Source organism: Cebus imitator, unplaced genomic scaffold (assembly GCF_001604975.1).
Source record: "Cebus imitator isolate Cc_AM_T3 unplaced genomic scaffold, Cebus_imitator-1.0 Scaffold125, whole genome shotgun sequence".
Lineage (NCBI taxonomy): Eukaryota > Metazoa > Chordata > Mammalia > Primates > Cebidae > Cebus > Cebus imitator.
Window position 1 is genome coordinate 5,375,428 of NW_016107440.1, and position 7,908 is coordinate 5,383,335.

The following is a 7,908-nucleotide window of genomic DNA, read 5'->3' on the forward strand; positions in this document are numbered from 1 at the left end:
CGTGATCCACCCGCCTCGGCCTCCCAAAGTGCTGGGATTACAGGTTTGGGCCACCATGCCCTGCTGCTTAGAGTTTAAGGTCTTCTGAGATCTTGAGTTCAAGATCTTGTAAGATCAGACCAACCTCCTACCCAAATCTGTGTAAAGTAGGCTGGGTGTGGTGGCTCACGCCTATAATCCCCACACTTTGGGAGACCTAGACAGGTGGATTGCCTGAGGTCAGGAGTTCGAGATCAGCCTGACCAACGTGGTAAAACCACGTCTCTACTAAAAATACAGAAATTAGTTGGGTGCAGTGGTGTGTGCTTGTTATCCCAGCTCCTGCGGAGGCTGAGGCAGAATTGTTTAAACCCGGGAAATGGAGGTTACAGTGAGCCGAGATCAAGCCACTGCACTTCAGCCTGGGCAACAAAGTGAGACTCCATTTCGAAACATAAAATAAAATAAAATAAAATAAAAACAGGACAAAAAGAAGGCAGGGGACCCAGGCAAAATGGAAATGTTTTTACCACCACCAAAAAGAACATGACACTATGTAACGTGATAGAACAAGTCATCTTTCTTTCTCACTCTGTTTGGCCACAACGGGAAGGAAGGAGAATAAGAAAGAATAATTACTCTCTGGGTGCAGTGGCTCACGCCTATAATCCCAACACTTTGTTTTTGCTTGTTGGCGTTTTTTTTTTGAGACGGAGTCTTGCTCTGTCAACCAGGCTGGAGTGAAATGGTGTGATCTTGGCTCACTGCAACCTCCACCTCCCGGGTTCAAGGGATTCTCCTGCCTAAAGCTTCCTGAGTAGCTGGGATTACAGGTGCGTGCCACCATGCCCAGCTAATTTTTGTATTTTTAGTAGAGACGAGGTTTCACCATGTTGGTCAGGCTGGTCTCAAACTCCTGACCTCGTGATCCCCCTGCCTCTGCCTCCCGAAGTGCTGGGATCACAGCTGTGAGCAACCACGCCTGGCCAATCCTAAGACTTTGGATGGCTGAGGTGGGAAGATCACTGAGGCCAGCAGTTGGAGACCAACATGGGTAACACACAGAGACTCTATAAAAGATTTTAAAATGAGCTGGGCATGGTCATATGCACCTGTGGTCCCAGCTACTCAGGAGGCTGAGGTGAGATGATCACATGATCTCAGGAGTTCAAGGCTGCAGCGTAGCTGTGATAGGGCCACTGAATTCTAGCCTGTGCAACAGAGTGAGGCCCTGTCTCAAAAAAAAAAAAAAAAAAAATTATTGATCACCTATTATGTAACACAACTGTTAAAGAGAATTCTTAACAACTCTGTGAAGTAAGAAAGATCTTCCATTGCCATAATTTTACAGACTAAAAAAAAGGGACCCAGGGAAGTTATATTAAATCCTAGGTCAACACAGTTTATCAATGACAGCAGGCATTTAAAACATGACCCAGTGAAGCTGAGGTCCTTGTCTCTCTCCTGCTTTATCAGGCAACAGGAGTGGCCCAACTCACAATGTTGTTGGCCAGAGTCTGTGATAGGAATTTAGGAAAACTAAGATTGACGTTTTTTTTTTTTTTTTTTTTTTTTTTTTTTTTTTTTTTTTTTTTTTTTTTTTTTTTCTGACCAAGCTATCTGTCCTCAGGAGACTGCTGTTAAAATGCAAATATAGGCTGGGCAAGTTCCAGCTACTCAGGAGGCTGATGCATAAGAATCACTTAAACCTGGGAGGCAGAGGTTGCAGTGAGCTGAGAGCGCCACTGCACTACAGCCTGGGTGACATGGTGAGACTCTGTCTCAAAAAAAAAAGAAGTGGGCATAGCACATAAACACTGTCCTCTAGGCCTTTCATGAGCCTGAAGGATTGATCTGCGACCTCCAGCAGGTGGAAGGAATGTGTCTTTGGAGGAGCATTTCTCTCCTCCCTTGACCCCACCCCCAATTTATCTGAACCCGCAGGTTCAGAAATACCAGATTCTACGATGAACCAGAGCTTCCTGACTGGCTTGGGCAAAAGGTTATGTTATAGTGAACCCCAAGTTTCTCTTCAAAGAATCAGTATGTCAGTATGTTCAGTGCTCTTATTCTTTAATTCTCTATTTTAAAGTTTAACTTCCTTGTAATTCCAGTAAACAACCTTCTCCACCAGTTCTAATCAGTAGTTCACATCTGCTCACCTGGCCCCTGGCTCCATCCTGACTCATCAGGTCACCTGCTCCAGTCACCTGCTCCAGTCACCTTCTTTGACCTAGGTCGCCCCTGGCTACCTGCTCTAACCCACCCATAACGGTCCTTCCCGCCAAAACACCCACCCTGTTCCTCCAGCTTGTGGAGTCTAACCCTAGCCAATAGGGGAACAACATAGCAGTAGGCATAAGTACCCCTTCCCCCTTGTCCAAGAGTGCGGCCACCATTACTCCGTCCATGAGCCGCACCCGTCTATAGAAGTAAACCGCCTTGCTGAGAGGATTCATCTTTGAGTGCTCTTTCTTTTACTTACAGCAGTTGGAATGCTCCCTCGCACAGTGGTCTCCTTTCTCAACACTCTTGTTTCACTCCTCACAGCCAGGGTGAGAAAAAAAATAAAACCCCAAAATCCTGGCTCGGATCCCAGTTCCACAGTGACTTCCCTGTCCTGGTGCCTGAACAGCGTGTTGTGACAAATACATTTAAATTAGATTCTATAGGAGACACCAGCCACAGTGGCTCACAGATACAGCGTGTGCTGGTCGCAAAGCCCCTCCCACTTTCTAATACCCATAGCCAGATACACTGAAGGTTCTAGTCCTACAAAAAGCATTGACAGTACTAAAGGCTGGCAAAGACGTGGTACAGTGGAGGTTCTCATATGTTGGCGGGAGAATGAGAGTACAGCCACCTTGTTTCAAGAAACACTACGGCATTTGTAAAATTTTTAAGTCAGTCTCTCTCTGTCACCCAGGCTAGAGTGCAGTGGTCAATCTCTGCTCACTGCAACCACTGTCTCCTGGGTTCAAGTGATTCTCATGTCTCAGTCTCCCTTGTCAATGATATTACAGGCACGTACCACCACACCTGGCTAATTTTTATATTTTTGGTAGAGACGGGATTTTGCCATGTTGGCCAGGCTGGTCTCAAACTCCTGGCCTCAAGCAATCCACCCACCTCAGCCTCCCAAAGTGCTGGGATTACAGGCATGAGCCATTGTGCCTGGCTGTAGCAGTTTTCTTTTCTTTTTTTCCTTTCTTTCCTTTTTTATAGGCACAGAACCAATGCACGGTATTTGTAATATAAACTATAAGTGTAGTTTATATTGGCTTTTTAAAACTAAATATACCATTACCCTATGACCCAGAAATTCCATTTTACTTATTTACCCAAGAGAAATGAAAATATGTGGCCACAAAAAGACTGGTACAAGCATGTTTAAAGGCAGCTTTCCTCACAACAGCTGTGCCATGTGTGACAGTAACTGTCAAGCCCAATAATGGGTTGACCTACTGTTCCCGCAATCACGTGGGTCAGTCTGAAAAACATGTGAGTGAAAGAAACCTCATGCAGAACAGTACATACTATATGATTCCTTTTCAAGTTCTAGAACAGGCACAGCTAATCTGCAGCCAAACCAATATCCTCACAATGGTTGCCTCTGGGATGGTGAAGGTGGGAATTGACTGGGAAGGCCATGAGAGAACTTTCTGGAGTGATGATTACGTTCTATATCTTGACAGGGGTTTGAGTTACACAGGTGTGTGTATTTACCAATACTTAGCAAAAATATACTCCAGCTTGATGCATTTTGTCAACGTAGATGCATTTTACATAAAAAGAAACCACCAAAAAGCCACGGTGCACGGCTCATGCCTGGAATGCCAGCAATTTAGGAAGCCAAGGCAGGCAGGTCACTTGAGCCCAGGAGTTTGAGACCAACCATGGTGAAACCCCCTTCTCTACAAAAAAATTTGAAAGAAGTTAGCCAGGTGTGGTGGCGCACACCTGTACTCCAGCTGCTGGGGTGTGGTGTGGTGGGTGGGGCTGAGGTGGGAGGATCATCTGAGCCTGGGAGGTGGAGGCCGCAGTGAGCCCTGGTCCTGCCACTGCACTCCAGCCTGGGCGATACAGCGAAACCCTATCTCAAAAAAAGAAAAAGAAACCCCTGGCTGGGCGTGGTGGCTCACGCCTGTAATCCCAGCACTTTGGGAGGCCGAGGTGGGTGGATCACGAACTCAAGAGATCAAGACCATCCTGGCCAACATGGTGAAACCCATCTCTATAAAAAAAAAAAAAAGAAAAAGAAACCCCCAAATATTGGAAGAGGAAATACGGCACTCTGATACACGGTATGAATGCTGAAAGAGCAGTTATAGATAGCTGCAATTTACTTTGAGACGCGTTACGGTAATGGATAGACGGATGGGTGGAGGTGCAGGTAGACAAGTAGATCTTCAGTCCCAGCAAATGCTCTAGAGCGTTCACGGGAGAATCTAGGCAGTGGGCACACCAGTATTCACTGTAATATTCACCATAAAATTCTTTCAACTTTGTTGTATCTTAAAAAAATTTGTAACACATTGGAATAAAGTTCTGGTCTTATAAGTATATGGCACACCACCACACCCAGCTAAATTTTGTCTTTTTTGTAGAGATGGGGTTTTGCCATGTTGCCCAGGCTGGTCTCAAGCTCTTGAGCTCAAATGATCCTGCTGTCTTGGCTTCCAAAAGTACTAGGATTATAGGTGTGAGCCACCTCGCCCAGCCTGATTTTACTTTTTAATTTTTTTTTGAAACAGCCTGCTCTGTCGCCAGGCTGAAGCGCAGTGGCATGATCTCAACTCACTGCAACCTCCACTTTCTGAGTTCAAGCGATTCTCCTGCCTCAGCCTCCCAAGTAGCTGGGATTACAGATGCCTGCCACCACACTCAGCTAATTTTTGTATTTTTAGGAGAGACCAGGTTTCACCTTGTTGGCCAGGATGGTCTCAATCTCTTGACTTCGTGATCTGCCCACCTCAGCCTCCCAAAGTGCTGGGATTACAGGCATGAGCTACCATGCCCAGCCCCTACTTTTTAATTTTTAAAAATTATCCTTGAATATCCCATAGTGGCCAGTTATTCATGGTGTTGAAATGAACTGGATTTCTTAGTTGACTGTGATTGTTTTCAGTATTTTCAGAAATAAGTCTCCATTCCTAACTTCAAGCAATCTTCCTGTCTCTGCTCTCCCAAAGTGCTGTGATTACAGGCATGAGCCACCACACCTGACCTTGAGAACATTCTTATGTCAACAAGGTGGTGAGCAAAAAAAAATAAGGATTTGGGGTGCTCCAGCTTCCCTGGGCTACAGGTTTATGATCCTGGTTCTGCCACGTCCCCGCTGGTTCCTTGGATAAGTTCATTGAGCTCCCTGGGTCCTTCCTCATCTGCAGAAGGGTTGTGATGATGGGCTGGTCTCACAGGGCTGCTGTGAGATGCAGGAGTTAGTACACTGCTACTCAGTGAGCGCAAGCTCGGTTAACATTAGCTACCACCCGGCCCCGCAAACCTGTGCTCCTTCACTCCCTGCAGTTTACATTGCATTCTCATCTGCATAGCCGTTTCTACTTTTAGCTTCTCAGCAAGCTGTGGGGTAGGCATTTTACAGATGAGAAAACCGAAAGAGGCTGGGAAATGTGCCAGGGTCACATGGCACTTACACAGCTCAGCCTCCTGACTCAGCCCAGCACTTTTCCTGTCTCTTTGCTGAGAGCACGGTTACCACCTGGAGCACAGGGTGGTCCCCTGGACCCACCCCAAAGCTGCTGGGAAGCCTGCAAAGAAATCTGAGTCATAGGAAATTGAGGCATCTACTTCAGATCCTATACTGTGGGGTCTCATGGAATATTTTGGTCCTAGGTACTAAATTTGACTTCACTCTCTGTGAAAAATTATTCTGTGATGTCAACGGTGGATACTGAATGTCCATCTGGCGAATTTATCAGTCAGGTTCTGTGGCCAAGAAGAGATAACAATTGGGAAGTACCCCAGTCAGGGTTTCTCAATCGTTTTTGGTCCTGTCCATGGTCCAAATGGAAGAGACTGGCTGGGCGGGGCTCACGCCTGTAATCCTTGCACTTTGGGAGGACGAGGAAGGTGGATCCCCTGAGGTCAGGAGTTCGAGACCAACCTGGCCAACATGATGAAATCCCGGCTCTGCTAAAAATACAAAAAAATTAGCCAGGCATAGTGGCAGGCACCTGTAATCCCAGCTACTCGGGAGGCTGAGGCAGGGGAATCGCTTAAGCCCCCAGGGGGCGGAGGTTTCAGTGAGCCGAGATCCTGCTACTTCACTTCAGCCTGAGCGGAAAGCAAAAAACTCCATCTCAGGAAAAAAAAAAAGAAAAATGGAAGAGACATTTCAGTACCACAGGCTAGCACGGTTTCTGAATGAGACTCCTTTTACGGGTGTAGTAAAGGTAGACAGTAAGCCACTCCCATTTTGTGCATCACTGTTGCTCTATTTATTTTTTCAAGACCAAGTGTCACTCTGTCACCCAGGCTGGAGCAGTGGCACAACCAGTCGCTGGGTTACCCAGGCTGGAGTACAATGGTATGATCATGGCTTACTGTAGCCTCAGTCGCCTGGGCTCAAGCAATCCTCTCACCTCAGCCTCCCAAGTAGCTAGGACCACAGGTGTGTGCCACCACAACTAGCTAATTTTTTTTTTTTTTTTTTTTTTTAGATGGAGTTTGGCTCTGTTGCCCAGGCTGGAGTGCAATGGTGCAATCTTGGCTCACTGCAACCTCCGCCTCCTGGGTTCAAGCCATTCTCCTGGCTCAGCCTTTCGAGTACATAGGATTACAGATGCGCATCACCACACTTGGCTAACTTTTTGTATTTTTGGTAGAGATGTGGTTTTGCCATGTTGCTCAGGCTGGTCTTGAACTCTTGACCTCATGTGGTCCACCAGCCTGAGCCTCTCAAAATGTTGGGATTACAGGCGTGAGCCATCACGCCTGGCCACCTGGCTAATTTTTGTACTTTTTGTAGAGATGGGGTTTTGCCATGTTGTCCTGGCTGGTCTCAAACTCCTGGGCTCAAGCAATCCTCCTGCCTCAGCCTCCCAAAGTGCTGGGATTACAGGTGTGAGCCACCATGGCTGACCTACTCTGACTTGCTTAGATACCAGTGAGATCATCCATAGAGAAGGTCTAAGTGCTTTGTGGATTGCATTAACCTCGCTGTAGATGGCCATGAAATCATTTTCAAAAATGTACTCGTCTTTAAAGAAGTGTTTTTATTATTTGTGAATTTTGCTTGGGCTTGAGGATGTCTTTGGAGTTTAGAAATCCATGATGAGGCATGAAATAATTTGTTTTCCCGGATGTTTACCTGCCCGAGCAAATGACCCTTGTTAGTTTATTTAAGGCTTTGTGTAGGCAAGAGGACCTAATTGGCAGATGTGTCTGTGACTGGACATAGAAGGCATTTTTCTTTCGTTAGCCATCTTGTTTGTGTGTCTGGAGGGAAGTGGCAAAATCAGTCACCAGGGAGCATGTGGGAAGCTGGTGAAATATTGCAACAAGAGCTGGGAAGGGCTTGAACATTCCATGGGGGCAGGATACATCTTCAACCTCAGGTGAGCTGACTTAACAAGAGTTCAGGTTGACTGCTTTCTACCGGAAGCATCCTTCAGAACTGGAACTGGGCTGGGTGCCATGGCTCACTCTTGTAATTCCACGGGAGGCTGAAGCAGGCAGATCACCTGAGGTCAGGAGTTCGAGACCAGCCTGGCCACCATGATGTAACCCCATCTTTACTAAAAATACAAGAAAAAAAATTAACTGGGCATGGTGGCAGGTGCATGTATTCCCAGCTACCTGGGAGGCTGAGGCAGGAGAAATGCTTGAACCCAGGAGGCAGAGATTGCAGTGAGCCGAGATTGCGCCACTGCACTCCAGTCTGGTGACAGAGCAAGACTCTGTCTC